This window comes from Odocoileus virginianus, chromosome 12 (genome assembly GCF_023699985.2).
Source record: "Odocoileus virginianus isolate 20LAN1187 ecotype Illinois chromosome 12, Ovbor_1.2, whole genome shotgun sequence".
Lineage (NCBI taxonomy): Eukaryota > Metazoa > Chordata > Mammalia > Artiodactyla > Cervidae > Odocoileus > Odocoileus virginianus.
Window position 1 is genome coordinate 46,236,342 of NC_069685.1, and position 16,340 is coordinate 46,252,681.

The 16,340-nt window shown below is 40.8% G+C and overlaps 1 long non-coding RNA gene across 8 annotated transcripts in view; it reads right to left on the reverse strand.

Annotated features, from left to right (window-relative positions):
* LOC139037765 (uncharacterized) overlaps positions 1 to 16,340 on the reverse strand; it is a 92,799-nt gene that overhangs the window by 64,508 nt on the left and 11,951 nt on the right. Inside the window, exon 3 of one of the 8 annotated variants that reach the window (XR_011490658.1) lies at positions 11,652 to 11,694. The exons of the other annotated variants lie outside the window; for them this stretch is intronic. This is a non-coding gene — a long non-coding RNA (uncharacterized lncRNA). The remainder of the gene's footprint in view (positions 1 to 11,651; positions 11,695 to 16,340) is intronic. 8 annotated transcript variants of the gene reach the window in all.

Below are 16,340 nucleotides of genomic sequence, written 5' to 3' on the forward strand. Positions count from 1 at the left end.
CAAAAGAACATATTTGCAAACCAGTTTATTAAAGCGTTTCATAATTGTTTGATTTCACCTGCCAATTAAAGGATTTCTAAAAAGAACAGCCTACTTCATTTTTGGTGTTTGATTCAAACTATAATAACTGTATCTTCTTTACAAAAGGTTTTGGATTATTTTACCAACAGTAATTTAAAAACTCAAAAATAATGCACATCTTGGCACAGGGTATTCAAAGTACATGAATCATTACATTAAAAAATGAATATGTATGCTCCCAGAATGATACAAGTATAATAAATCCATTTAAGGATGGTGTTTAGACATTGCCTTATGCTTCTGTTTGGCTTAGATATTTATGAAACAATAATGGGCAAGCCCTGATGACTTAAAAAAAAAAAAAATTGTATTGGAGTATAGTTGCTTTCCAATGTTGTGTTAGTTTCTACTGTAGAGCAAAGTGAATCACTTATAAACATATATCTACTCTTTTTAAGATTCTATTCCCATATAGATCACTACAGAGTATTAAATAGAATTCCCTGTGCTACACAGTAGGGTCTCATTAGTCATCTGTTTTATACATAGTACTGTATATATGTCAATCCCCCTGATGACATTCTTGAGTACCCCAGGAAATCAGTGGAGAAGGAAATCTTAATCACATAAAGATTCCAGTCCTTTCAATTAAACATCTATTTGAAAATTAATTCTGGAGAAAAATATATTGCCACTAAACTAGCTTTGGATAAAACAGATGTCATATGTCTGTCTGTGTGTTCAGTCATTCAGTTGTGTCTGAATCTTCATGATCCTGTGGGCTGTAGCCCACTAGGCTCTTCCATCCATGGAATTCTCCAGGCAAGAATACTAGAGTGGGTAGCCATTCCCTTCTCCAGGGGATCTTCCTGACCTGGGGATGGAACCAGCATCTGCTGCATTGCAGGAGAGTTCTTTACAGTCTCAGCCACCAGGGAAGCCCATGAGACACACACTTCAGCTTCTTCAAACCAAACTGGTCCTTTCTTTAAAAAAAAAAAAATTATTTATTTATCTGGCTGTGCCAGCCCTTAGTTGCAGCATGTGGGATCTAGTTCCTTAATTGAACCTGGGCATCCTGCATTGGGAGCATGGAGTCTTAGCCACTGGACCGCCAGGGAAGTCCCAGATTTGATCCTTTCAATACTTGCTTTTAAGCTGTTAGGACCCAATTATCCTTTAGTCTGCTGTTTTTCTGCATTTTTCCATAATGTGAGGTTGTTTCCTCACATTTATGCACTGATAAATATTTGAAGAGGACCCCTCTGTGGATTCCTAGGAATATCTCTTCTCCTGTACTTCTCTTCCCCTGCGAACTCCAGCTGTTTCGGCCTCCTAAGACCTCTATCTCTATCTCTTCAGCTCTGGAAAGTACCAGGATCTCCTTGGGTTCCTCTCTGTGTGTTGACACAGCAACACGGTGGGGCCATTACAGGACTTAATTAGTTGGCTTCTGTCAGAGGAGCTTGTAATTTCCTCGGTTCTGTCCTTCTCAACAAAAATTTGAAGCGACAGGCGGACTAGTGTTACAGCCTTTGGATGGACCAGTGTTACAGCTCTGTGTTACAGCTCAGTTTTATTTATAAAGTAAGGGAAAATACATCCTTGAGGCATGCCAATCCAAAAGACACAAAGAGAAGAGAGGCCCTCACTCCAATTTTGGCTCCTATTTTTATGTTTTTTTATCCTCCCCCTGGACCTGCCCTATGTAAATTGGGCTAGCCAGGGGTGCTGTTTATTTCACTCTGGTCCTCGGACCTTCCTTTGTTCTATTTTTGAGGGCTTTTCCCTTCCTTGTCTTTTAGCCACTGACATTCTGGACTCCTTTTTCCTATTCTACCTACCTAACACTTTCCTGTAAGAGATCATAACCCTGAGTTGCCTTATCCCCAGTGTCTGAGAACTATTATTTCCTGTATTTTTTCCATTTTTTTCATTGTTTCAAGTAGGAGGTCTAATCTGGTTCCTGTTATCACATTTTGGACAGAAATGGATGTATCCCCTTGCTTTTACAGTTATAGTATTTTGTGCCTTTATTTGGACATTAAAACACCATCGACACTTGTTCTTTTAGGAAAGGATCCAAGTACTTCTTATTCATCAAATGATAGCCCCCAAAGGGATTAAGGAGCTTCCCAAGTGATGCCAGTGGTAAAGAACCCACCTGTCAATGCAGGAGACATAAGAGACTCAAGTTCACTCCCTGAGTGGGAAGATCCCCTGGAGGAGGGCATGACAACCCACTCCAGTATTCTTGCCTGGAAAATCCCATGGACAGAGGAGCCTGGTGGGCTACAGTCCATAACATTGCAAAGAGTTAGACACGACTCAGCAAGCATGAACACATGAAACAGAATTAAGGCTCATTTGCCTGGTTAAAACCCAGCGTATGGTACCATACAGCTTCTTGCATCACTCATTAAACCTGTCTACATAAACACTTTTAATTATGTGCTATTTGCACGTGTACTGAAACCACAATCTTAGGGCTCACACTTTGCACATAAATTTGTCACAAAGAAAAGAAAGATCCTCAAGCTTCATGTTTTCCACACTTCTACTGAAGAGAGGCTTTTAAGGAAGAAAGTCAAAAATACTTGGCAGCCAAAATACAGTAATGCTGACTGCAGCCAAGAGCAGTTGGACGTCCAAATATTTCTCCCTGAGCACCCCAAGAATTATTCTCTCATAGCACCCAGTCTTTCACTGCATAGTATTTCCATAATTTGCATTATAAACCAGGACTCTGTGCTAGTGATTATATCTATGAATACTCAATCCCATAGCCTTTAATAGCAGCATTGTGGTTATCCCTCAGATGCCATCTTCTCCCAATATCTGGGGGTGTGTCCTGGGTAAGACAGAGCCCAGGGCATCCATTCACAGATTTGAATTTGAGCACATAACTCGCATCTAAAGAATCACAGAACAGTAAGTCCCCTACATATGAACCTTCAAGTTGTGAACTTTCAGAAACTTGAAACCGTACTTCATCAAAGTCAGGTGTGAATGAAGTTGCAGCTTGCCCTCCATCTCCTATTGCTGATGATCCTTCAGCTCTACCATCTCCCACCTCCTCTCTCTCCTCAAGTCAGTAATTCTTCTTGCCTACTCGCTTGATGCCAGCCCATGTACACCAGCTGTTGTACTATATGGTACTGTACTTTTCAAGATTCTGTACTGTAAGATTAGAAATGTTTCCTTTATTTTTTGCATTTGTTTGTTTTTTATGTATTATTTGTGTGAAGAGTAATGTAAACTTATTGCAGTGCAGTACCATATAACTGATTGTGTTAGTTGGGTATGTAGGCTAATTTTGTTGGACTTAGGAACAAATTGGACTTACAAACGGTGCTCTTGGAATGAGACTCATTCTTATGTAAGGGACTTACTGCATTCTGTTCCCTGATTGGTGGGCTCAGATGGGATCATGAGACCCAACTCGGATTAATGAGATTAAATCCTACAATTTTGGCTGGAACTGTTTTGGAGAAAAACAAATAAGCAATTATCTTTCCCTGAGGTTTTCAAAGCTATAAGGACACAGACTGGGGGGTGCTAGGAGTTTTTCAAGGTAAAGGTGTGCCTGAATTCCAAATGAAAGAAATCATATTCAAAGGGGTGGAGAGAGCCATGTTCTTGAATAATGTCTGGGATGCTGGATCAAGCTGTGCCTGAAGCAGGTTATCTCTGGAATGACAGCCCTGCGAGCTGTCTTGTATAAGTCAGTCTGAATTAAATTTTCTGTCATTTGCAAACAAATAGCATCCAGACTAATAAAATTTATGAGAAAGCATCATGCTAAGTATCAGGAAACAGAAAAATATACATACTGATTTTTTTTCCAAATAAAAGTTTCCATCCAAGAGAAACTATATTAATGATCATGATCAAGTTCCTGACTGATTTATGGGGCATTTGATAGAAAGCTCAGATGGTTCTTGCCTCAATGGCAGGGAATAATTATCTAAAGGTCCGTGCTTCTTTATCTCTACTGGGAATTATAACAGTCAATGACCTAAAAACTCCAGGTAATCTTGAGTGCTTCAATTTTGCTTTCAAAATGTATATCCCAGGTAATTCTGCTTGTCTGTTTTCATGAAAGGAAAGAACTTTTAACTTCACTGTTTCTACTGAACAGTGCTCTTTTCTCAAATGCTGTCAATTACACACATTTCCCTGAAAAAAACAATCAGACCTGGGATTCACAGGTCAAAAAGAACTGCTGGTTGGAAAAACCTGTTTTATTACCTCCTCTCGGTGCCATACAGAGGGAGGTGATTAAACAGTATTTAATAATAGGAATATTAACTCTGCTAAACTCCTGGGGAAAAGGAAAATGAATATATTTATGGTTACATGAGAGCAGGTCACCAAATGCAACTCAGAAATTCCTTGTCCATTAATTCTGCTTTCAATATAAATGAGGTGCTTTTCTAAGGTGAGGCTGGAGGTTCCCAGATATGAATGCCTCTAAATTTCATTCAGTAATAGAGGGGCAGACAAGCAAATATAGATATTTGATCTAAGCTTATCTGGTTACCAGACAGGAAGAAAAAAAATCCATGCCCTCACTGGATACTTCAATTTAAGGAGTTGGTTTTTGCATTGAGAAGGCAACTGGACTGTGACCAAAGAAAAGAAATGAAGATACTATGTCAAATAATTTAGACTGTGTGATGTTCCAGAATCTCACAGACTCCCTCAGTGAATACCATCTGTATTTTCATTTGTCATGATGGAAATTGGAAATGGATTTCAACAGTGCCACTAAAAGTGTTGTGTTATAAACCCGACAGAGAGGAAGAAGGCAGGTGATATTATTTCAGGACAGAGTCCACATTTAAATGAGTGTGGTCAGGTCAGAGAAGCAGTGTCCCCCAATCTCCTCTGATTTCCTTCAGCCTCGACAACTTGCTCACCATGGAACCAGCTCCAAAAGTGGAGTTTGGTATCCAGATCCCAAATCAATCAATCAGAGCCTGGAATTATTCTGGCCTTTTCTGATTGTTTCAAGAATAGCACCTGGCTCCGTTTATCCAACCAAAATGGGGAAGGGGTTTCTCACTGTAACAGGAAAGAACAAGTCTGATCCATATTGGATCTATTCCTTCAGCTATAACCCTTGTGCTCTGTGGCCTGTGCTGAGTCATGCTGGTTCTGCACATTTTGTAAAAGAATGTTGCCTGAAGCCTGAAATATACAAGAAAGCCCATTCTCAAGGCTCTGACTCCCAGGCTTGACTGTCAAAGGTATAGCATTTCCCATTCACACAGAGAGAAAAAGTTGTAGAACAGAGAATAACATTTGTCTTGTTGAAGATGTGTGGGAACATTGTGACCAGACAGGTGGATAGCTGTGAAAACAAAGGATTATTTATTACATCATCTGCGAGTCTGGCTGGCACCAAGAAGTTTGCAAGAACCAGGCACACTCCTTCCCCTTTTAATATAAAAGAAGCCTGAATTCTAACTCAGGGAAGATAGTTCTTCGGGACATTAGTACGATGTCTTCTCTGTGTCTCCTGGTTCCAAATTAAGTCCCATTATTCCTTTCCCCAACACCTTGTCTCTTGATATATTGGCCTGTCACGCAGTGAGCAGTACCAGCTTGGGCTTGGTAACACCATCATTTGCCATCCAAGCCTTCCTGCCCAAGGAATAGACCTTGAACAGACACTGCATCCTCCCTACATGCCCCGCCAGAGATCTCACTGTTTTTCTATGATAGAATGCTGAAGACAGACCTTGCTGCCCAAGTACATAGAGTCAGAGAGTGGCAGGGTTGGAATTCACTCTCAGAGCTTCTGATTGGCTCCAAAGTACTGTCAATCATTTCAAATATCTGCAGAACCAAATATGTCAGCCTCTGATCCAATTTGCTAGCAAACACAGGGAAACAGTCTTAACAAGTACTGGCACCAATTCAGTCACTGCCTAATTTAAAAATGGAATCTTCATTTAGAAAGTCAGTTTCATTTAGAGGCAAGAGCACTTCTCTTGGTTTGCTGTGAGTCCATACCAGTGGAGCTGCATGCACAAACAGCTACCACCCATTCCCTGACCTAGTTATAGCGTCACTCACCTCCCACCTTCTGCAAAGACCATGCCTTCACTTGCACATATCACACTTGTCTAAACACCTTCCCATCCATGGATCCCAAAACAACAGTCCTGGGAGGCAGGTAGGAAAAGTGCTATTGTAATTTACTAGGCTAGGACATTGAGGATTGGAGAGGTTGCTTGGTTTATTCAAAGTCACACAGCTGGTTCAGTGCAATTTTGCCAAGACAAGAGCATCCTTATATACATACAGTCACCCCTCTGCAACCATCTGGGACTCTTTATCCCATCCCTTTCTCCTATTGCTTGCTTATCTTTGGATCTACACTGGATGAGTCCACAAGTCCTCTCCCACCATACCCACTGTGAGCAGGACTTCTGTGTTAGCATCTAAAACATGGAATTCTGAGCCCTGAGGTCAAATTTGTCCTCCTGTTTCCTGTGACCCAGGAAATGAGTTTATGTAGCACCTCACTCTTTGAAGACAGGCTTATCTAGGGCTGGTCATGTTGATCGTAACAGAGATCAGCTGTGCTCCGTGGTCTCAACCAGGGGGAAACTAATAGGAGCTGAAAATATCATAGATTTTCATAAGAACAGAAGATGTTTTATTCATGGTTGGAATATGTGCTCACTAAATATTTTTGCTTCTACCCCTGTGAACTAGTCCTAGCATCATTACTATAGTCCTAGGCAAGTGACACTATAAGAACACACCTTGATACCACTATTTGTTCTACTGTACAATGGTATCATGTTGAAGGGTGAAGGAACTTTTAGCTCTCCATAAGGCTGCTTCCCACATGTTCCTTTTGCTTAGAGTAAATCTGAGTTCATGACCACAACCCATAAAGCTCTCTCTCATGTACTCCCTGCCTACTGCACTGCCCACACTCACACCTTCCCTCCCTCTGCTATATCCATGTTGATTTTCTATGGTCCTCATGTAATGGGAGTATACATGAGCAGCATATTTGCCTTGGCTGTTTCCAGTCTCTGTAAAATTCTCTCAGGTTATGGCATGACTGTCTCCTTTATTTTTAGTCTTGATTCAAAGGTCACCTGCCAGAGAAGTTGTAAATGACCACTCACCTGACTTCTCTTGGCAAACTGTCATTTCCAAGACACGACTCTTTTTTTTTCTTCAGCATATTTATCAGTATTGGGTGTCTTCACTAGTCTCAGGTTTTAGGCACTAGTTTCCATTAATGATCTAATTCTCTTTCAAAGTACAGCAAAAAACTACCCAACCACCTCAGCAGCAAACCTTTTAAGTGAAAGAAATAAACTAAAAAATAAAAGAAAAAAACTCTTAATACAAAATGTGCAGTGCATGGTTTGTAAGACTCATGTGATGAATGTGTGTTCATTAAAGAAACTCTTACTTTTTCTAATAAAAATACTGCTGGTCTCCTGTATTTCTTATCAGCTTTTCATGCTTTAAATGCACATTTCTTTGCCCCTTTTTCCTTCATTTAGATGAAACACTAAATGCTTCAAACTCTGTCTAAGAGCTGAGTGCATAAGAACTGTCTATTGCTATTATTTAAGGATCTAAGGCTGAGTCTGTTTCAAAGGAAACAGTCCTTCTGTAATGGAAATAGTGAACCCTAATTTGGAATTATAAAGTATAGGTTTTTCATAGCAAGTCAATGAAAACTGAAGCTGCTAAGGGTCTAAGATTTTAGTTGTTTTTAAGCCATCAATTTTACAAAAAATTCAGATTGCAATATCAAGCAACATTGAAGTTACTGAATAAAATTTGGGTCCACTTGCCTGCAAACACTAAAGCCAATTTCCTGATAGCTGTGGTGAAGGGAAGGGAAGTAAGGTATTTATTGCAGGTGCCAAATAAGGAGTTCAGTTGTCAAAATAGCTAGTTGTCAAAATAGCTGACTTTCCCAGTGGGTTTCAGGAAAGTTTTTTTTTTTTTTTTAACTGTAAATGAGGGAAACCCAGGTTTGATCCCTGGGTCAGTAGGTTCCCATGGAAAAGGGAATAGCTACCCACTCTAGTATTCTTCCCTGGAGAATTCCATGGACAAAGGAGCTTGATGAGCTACATATGAGCAACCATGGGGTTGCAAAGAGTCAGACATGTCTGAGCAACTAACACTTCCACACTTCATGCAAGCATGCAGCATCTTAGTTCCCTGATCAGGGATTAAACCCATCACCCCTGCACTGGAAGTACAGAGTTCTAACCACTGGAACATAAGGGAAGTCCCAGGAAAGCATTTTTAAAAGCCGTGCGAGGGAGGTGGAGTCCCAGGGTATGTGATCAGCCAGTGCACAATTCTCTGATGGGGTGATGATGAGATAATAGGAGTTAACATTATCAATCTTTAGGCTCCAGTAGGTCTGTGGGCTGCTCCCCATTCGGTGGATTCTTACCCTGTAATTGATAAAACTCTGCTCTATGTGAGAGAATTTGCTAACTGGTGAAAACTTTAAACTTGGTAGAAATTCAGTTTCTCACAGAGGAAGTGAAAACTGTGAGGTTAAGGAATGTGCCCCCAAACATACACCAGTTCAGCCAAGGAGAGAAACATAAAATGTGTTTCCCAGGACAGTGCTTAACATCCTCCATCCGGTCGGCCTTTCTTAACATCCTTTAGATGAGAGTGATGAGTGATCGATGTCTGTGGAAGATTCTGAAGCTTTGTACTATTTTTCCCTGGAGCATGAAGAATGTGAATGAAGGAGATTGCTAGCATCCTTTTGCAACCTCTCTCTTCAATGGGGCAGAAAACCCTAACCCTCCCACCTAAATGCTGCAAATAAGTAATGTGACAAATAAATCCTTAACAAGCACAGCAGGGTCTGAAAGAAAGACCAGTTTCCTGTTCAGGTGGGCACACAACCACAAACTTCCTCATCTCTAATGCCATAGAGCCAGAAAGGCAGGCACCCAGAGACACATTCGTCTTCATTAATAAAGGAGATTAACCTTAACATTTCTTGGCAGCTGTTCCAACAGATTGCTTGTTATCACAGCAAGCATTTTTTTAAAGACCCACAATGATACACAATATGTCACAACAGCTGCCAAAGTCTCTCTTATGCAGTGACTTTCTATGCATGGCTCAGAAAGGTTTCTTCTTAGACTTTTCCTTGGGCTCTTATTTTCCTGTTGGCTGAAAGTAACTTTAAAGGGGATGCCCCGAACATAAACATGACTGACCACTGGAGCTTTATTTTTACAGAGACCAGTCCAGAATCCACAGGTGCTTGACTGTCATGCCAGCTCAGGTCACAGAGGGACCTGAGTTAGCGGTCAAGGTCTTGCCTTGAGAAATGATCTTGTGATAGGGAAAAACAAATCTGGCTCCATATTGGATCTATTTCTTTTACTTTAACCTTTGTATTGTACTGCTTTTGCTGCAAGTTAGGAATGTTGCCTATAGCCTGAAATACATAGGATAGCCCAAACCTGAGGCTCTGACCTTTAAAGGCATAGCCCTTTTCCATTCATATAGAGATAAAAAGTTGCAGAACAGGGAATAACATTGCTCTTTGTTGGAGGTTTACAAAAACATCTATCTTATTTTCTTAAATAGAAAATATTTGTTTCCTTATTTCTTAATTTTATCTTGGAATATAGTTGATTTCATACTGTTCATGGGGTTCTCAAGGCAAGAATACTGAAGTGGTTTGCCATTCCCTTCTCCAGTGGACCACATTCTGTCAGACCTCTCCACCATGACCCGTCTGTCTTGGGTGGCCCCACAGAGCATGACTTAGTTTCATTGAGTTAGACAAGGCTGTGGTCCTGTGATCAGATTGGCTAGTTGTCTGTGCTTGTGGTTTCAGTCTGTCTGCCCTCTGATGCCCTCTCTCAGTGCCGACCGTCTTACTTGGGTGTCTCTTACCTTGGACCTGGGGTATCTCTTCATGGCTGCTCCAGCAAAGTGCAGCCACTACTGCTTACATTGGACATGGGGTATGTCCTCTCAGGCGCCACTCCTGACCTTGGGTGTGGGGTAACTCCTCTGGTTTTAGAAAAGGCAGAGGAAGCAGAGATCAAATTGCGAACATACACTGGATCATCGAAAAAGCAAGAGAGTTCCAGAAAAACATCTATTTCTGCTTTATTGACTATGCCAAAGCCTTTGACTATGTGGATCACAATAAACTGGGGAAAATTCTGAAAGAGATGGGAATACCAGACCACCTGACCTGCCTTTTGAGAAACCTGTATGCAGGTCAGGAAGCAACAGTTAGAACTGGACATGGAACAACAGACTGGTTCCAAACAGGAAAAGGAGTACATCAAGGCTGTATATTGTCACCCTGCTTATTTAACTTTTATGCAGAGTACATCATGAGAAATGCTGGGCTGGAGGAAGCACAAGCTGGAATCAAGATTGCCGGGAGAAATATCAATAACCTCAGATATGCAGATGACATCACCCTTATGGCAGAAAGTGAAGAGGAACTAAAAAGCCTCTTGATGAAAGTGAAAGAGGAGAGTGAAAAAGTTGGCTTAAAACTCAACATTCAGAAAACTAACATCATGGCATCCGGTCCCATCACTTCATGACAAATAGATGGGGAAACAATAGAAACAGTGACAGACTTTATTTTGGGGGGGCTCCAAAATCACTGCAGATGGTGATTGCAGCCATGAAATTAAAAGACGCTTACTCCTTGGAAGGAAAATGATGACCAACCTAGACAGCATATTAAAAAGCAGAGACATTACTTTGCCAACAAAGGTCTGTCTAGTCAAGGTTATGGTTTTTCCAGTGGTCATGTATGGATGTGAGAATTGGACTATAAAGAAAGCTGAGCACCAGAGAATTGATGCTTTTGAACCGTGGTATTGGAGAAGACTCTTGAGAGTCCCTTGGACTGCTAGGAAATCCAACCAGTCCATCCTAATGGAGATGAGTCCTGGGTGTTGATTGGAAGGACTGATGCTGAAGCTGAGGCTCCAATACTTTGGCCACCTGATGCGAAGAGCTGACTCATTGGAAAAGACCCTGATGCTGGGAAAGATTAAGGGCAGGAGGAGAAGAGGACGACAGAGGATGAGATGGTTGGATGGTATCACCGACTCAGTGGACATGAGTTTGGGTAATCTCCAGGAGTTGGTGATGGACATGGAGGCCTGGCGTGCTGCGGTTCATGGGGTTACAAAAAGTCGGACATGAATGAGTGACTGAACTGAGCTGATAGTTGATTTACAATGTTGTATTAGTTTCAGGTATATAGCAAAGTGATTCAGTTACATATATACATATATCCATTCTTTTTCAGATTCTTTTCTGATACAGGAATTTAAAGTTCCTGAGTAGAGTTCCCTTGCTATACAGTAGGTCCATGTTTATCTATTTTATATATAATAAGGTGTATATGTTAATCCCAAACTTCTAATTTATCCAGGAGCATCTATCTTGACCTGACCTACATGGACAGCTGCAAGAGCAAAAGATTCTTGCACCAAGAAATTTGCAACAACCGACCACACCCCCTCCCATTAAGCATAAAAGAAGCCTGTCCCACAACCTAGTGGAGCTGAATTTGAAACCAGAAACCAAAAAGTCAGAAACATGACTCTGCTCACCCCTTGGTTTCAGCCTGGTAAGACCCATTTTCAAACTTTTGACCTGAAAAACAGCAAAAATGATATAATCATATTGTTTTAAACAACTCAGTTCTGGTAAATGTGGTAGAGATTAAAAAAAAAATAAAAATCTAATGCAGTTGAGGACCTCACTGTTGCAGCCATCCTTGGGCTTTTGTTGTATGTGACTCTACAAATAACTTAGCAGGGTGATGAAACAGTGGCCCAAGGGCTTTGCCAGAAAAACATGGTGATATCAAAATAGTCCCTCACACCAAGCATCATGAGGGATGGATGATGTGCATGGTACAGAAAAGGAAAAAATTTAAAAGTTACTGATCCCAGAAATCTTTGATGACTAACCACACTTACAATTTGCAAAACTGGCCGCACATGGATTTGTTTGGTTGTTGGCTGAGTCACTTTTAATAAGGGGAGCATTTTACGTTCAAAACAGCAGTGGATTTCAGCTTTAAAAAAACTTTTAATCTTATATTGATATATAGCCAATTAACAATGTAGTGGTGTTTTCAGATGGACAGCAAAGGGACTCAGCCATACATACACATGTATCCATTTTCCCTCAGATTCCCCTCCTAGCCAGGCTGCCAGGTAACATTGAGCACAGTTCTCCTGTGCTATACAATAGGTCCTTGCTGGTTATACATTTCAGATATAGCACTGTATACAAAAGACATGATACAAATGAACTTACTTACAAAACAGACCCAGACTTAGAGAAGGAACTTATGGCTGAGGGGGTGAGGGGTGGGGAAGATGAGGGGAGGGATAGTTAGGGAGCTCAGGATCAGGGGTTTCCCTTGTGGCTCAGACAGTAAAGAATCTGCCTGCACTGCAGGAGACCCAGGTTCGATTCCTGGGTCAGGAAGATCCCTGGAGAAGAGAATGGCAACCCACTCCAGTATTCTTGCCTGGAGAATCCCATGGACAGAGGAGACTGGTAGGATGCAGTCTATGGGGTCACAAAGAGTTGGACACAACTGAGTGACTAACACTTTGTTTTGAAAACACTTGGAAGAACCAGCAATGCTCTGAGTCAAACATGGGAAGAAGTGGACGTGTTCTCCAGGTCTCTGCCTCCTTACTTCCTATTGTCTCTCATACTCACCCTTCTCCTTCATTGAGATTACAAGCCTGGTTGCCTGGAGAAATGTTATTTTCAATCCTGACCTATGGCACTCTTAATACAGAAGGCAAAACGAAACAGTAGTGATCTGGAAGAACTAGTCAGCACACGTGTTTGACTAATTGAGTTTTCCTATTTCTTTACACCATAAAACAATCAGATGTATGTCATTTTCCTTAGGAAACGACCCATTTTAACTCTGATGTCTCATTACACTGTGCAGTCACTACCTTGAAGCGAAGATGGATGAAGATCCAAACACCTTGTGAGTCAAAGTTCTGAGCACCCCACCCCTCATGTCCCCAGCAGACACCAGGCAAAGAGCAAACGCAGGTCTCTGCTAACCAGACCCAAATCATCATCGTGCAGAAGCCAGTCTGGTTTTATGTGATTGCCTCTCATTAGGGAATTTTGAGCAGCCTTATAAGGAACACCCACAGGAGAAGTCAGATGTGGTCATAAAGTCTCAGAGTGGCTGCACAGGTCTCCCAGGAATTAGGCTGTGTTCTGTTCCATTAGGTTTCATTGCACTGAGTTACTACCTCACTCTCTAAGCTTCCCTCCCCTGGAAAGATAATAGAATTTTATTATTTTTTGATTGAAGTATAGTTAATTTACAATGTTGTGTTAATTACCTCTGTAGAGCAAAGTGATTCAGTTATGTGTATAAATATATATGTATATAAAATATATTTCTCTTTTTATATTCTGTTCCATTGTGGTTTATCACTTGAATATAGTTCTTTGTCCTCTACAGTAGGACCTTGTCTATACATAAAAGCTTACATCTGCTAACCCCAATCTCCCTCCCCTCCGTTCCCCCAAACCCTCCCCTCTGGCAACCACCATTGGGAACAGAGTTATATAATCATCGTCTATAAAGGGTGACTCAACCTGCCAAAGGTAAATATTTTTCAGAAGCAGATATGTTTCTGGGGAGATTGAAAAGATTAGGAAATCAACCCTGAGGTTCACACAATACATGGTTTTCTTCTTTTTCTTCTTCTTTTTCTAAGTATCCCTCATCCTTCCTTCTTTCTGCCTTTTGGAAAGAATGCAGAACTTCTCCAGCAGTGAATAAATGCTGAATAAATGAAGGCAGTTACTTGCCCTGGGGGCATCAGTGTTCTAGGCTCAGACTTTAATTATGAGATAATCCTTCATTTCTCATTAGAGAAATTTCCACCAGAAAGAAGGAGAAGCCCGTTAATGGGCAGGAAACACGTCTCAGTGAGCTCGCGGATGCCAACAACAGAGTAATAAACATGGTACTAGGCACGCAGCCTGGCACCCAGGACACCAATCAGTAGTTATTAAACAGATGATTGAATAGGAATCCCTTACAACTACATAGTATCTTTTGAAAAAGCTTTTTGAGATTTCCAACCCAAGAAAATGTTTTGAACATACAGTTTGATCTCCTTTCTGCCACATAAAAATGGTGAAAGGATGAAACGAAGAAATCTCTCTCTGTAAGTTAATTGAAGGGGATTGGCTGAGGAGTCACAATAGATAAAGAAAACACATAAAACTTCTCTAGAAGGTGGAAAGCAGATGAATCCAAAGTCAGGGATGGAAGAAGCAGGATAATCTTCATATGAAACTAAGATTCAGAAATGCAGGGATTGGAAATGCACTATGGAATGTAAATGCTATAAACTTTAACGAGTACTGCAGGTCATAATGGCTCAGTGGTAAAAAATCCAATGCAGGAGCCATAGGAGAGATGGGTTCTATCCTGGATCAGGAAGATTTCCCTGGAGGAGAAAATGGCAAGCTACTCCAGTAATCCATGGGCAGAGGAGCCTGGCAGGGTGGTCCAAAGGGTCGCAAAGAGTCGGACAAGGCTGAGCATGCACGCATGCAAGCATATCATAATGATTAGTAATAGAGGGAAGAAATAAGAAGCCGGTCATCCCTTCACCTTCTAAAACTAGACTCAGCTTATTAGCAACAATGAGGTCAAGACATTTAAAACAAGAACAGGATCAACACTTTAAATGATGGCTGTAAACATTAATTTTACCCGACTATTTTTCCCCTCAATCTTAGCAGAATGTTTTCAACACCAATATTTCTGAGGTCAAATTAACTTTTACTTGAAGTCTAGCAATTCATTTTGGATACTTTGTCTTCTGTTAGATACAAGCAAGAACAAATTCAGCACTATTTATCAAAAACATGCAGAATATATTTTTTTTAGAATAGTGATTTATCCTTCCCTCTGTGCATTTGTATCTATCTCCTTGCAGCCATGTGGATTTAAATGATAGAAGTGATAACTTGTTAATACTATTAATGGTGGTTTTAGGGTGTTGTAATTTGAGGGAATTTTTGGTCTCATCTTGCTAGGCTATTTAGAATCTTTTACAATAAAGCATGTTAATAAAAGTGCTAGTACCACCAATGAAAAATGCATAAGCCCCCATCGATCCATAAGACTAGAAAGGGGATAAAGCAAGCACAGCTAAAACTGTCACCTGGATAATTTGCAAAATTGTAACCAAACCAAACTTGGACCCACTTCTCCACACACAGTAAAGCGAATCTACTGTCATGGGTTTGTGGTGAAGGAAAGTACAGTGCTGACTGGAGGGTGTCCAACATGAGGCCAAGCAAGAACAGGCAGCTTTTGCTCAAAAAACCAAAACTCCCCCACTGCTTTCAGGGAAGAGTTTTTTTTATTGCTAGTTTAAAAATTGAAGTAGAGTTGATTTACAGTGTTTCAGGTATACAGCAGAGTAATTCAGTTATATATAATATATAAATGCTTTGGACTCTTTTCCATTATAGGTTATTACGAGATATTGAATATGGTATACTTGTTATACAGTAGGTGTTTTTGTTTACCTATGGAAAGGTTTTTAAAGATTGGGTGAGGGACAGGGTTGCAGGGTACCTGATCAGCTCCTGACATTCTTCTGATTGGTTGGGGGTGAGGTAATCAGGAGTCGATATCAATAGCTTTCTGGTTCCAACTGGTCTGGAGTCTAGCTGCTGGTGGGAACCAGGTAGTTAACGTCTGTGGGGGAGGGGCGTGGAACGCAGTATCTGCAAAACCACTCTATATGGCTCAGGATATTATCTATAGTCCTTGAGGAGGAACTAAAGGTCCTCGACTTTGTTTTATGGCTAAATTATTATTACTTCGTCTTGCTTGACTGTTTTCCTTTGCTTCTGCATTTTCTCACTTCTCTCATTACATATGTTCTTTGGAATCTGGAGAAGGCCTAGAAGGCTAAAGATTTTCTACAAGCAAGAGGCAGGTGGGGAACACAGGAGTCTGCCCATGGGATGGTCTTGCTTCTCGCAGACTGACTCAAAATTAATTAAAGCAAGACTCCAGAGCTTGTGTAGACTCCCTGAGGTCATGGAGCTTGTACATGGAAAGCTGGAATTGCATCTAGGCAGCTGAGTAGAAAGTATCAGAGGTCAGCAAACTTTTCTCTGTAATTAGCCAGATAGAAAATAATTTAGACCTCTATCCCAACTATTCTGTGTTGTAGTGCAAAAGTAGAAGAGAAAATAAATGTGTATGGCTA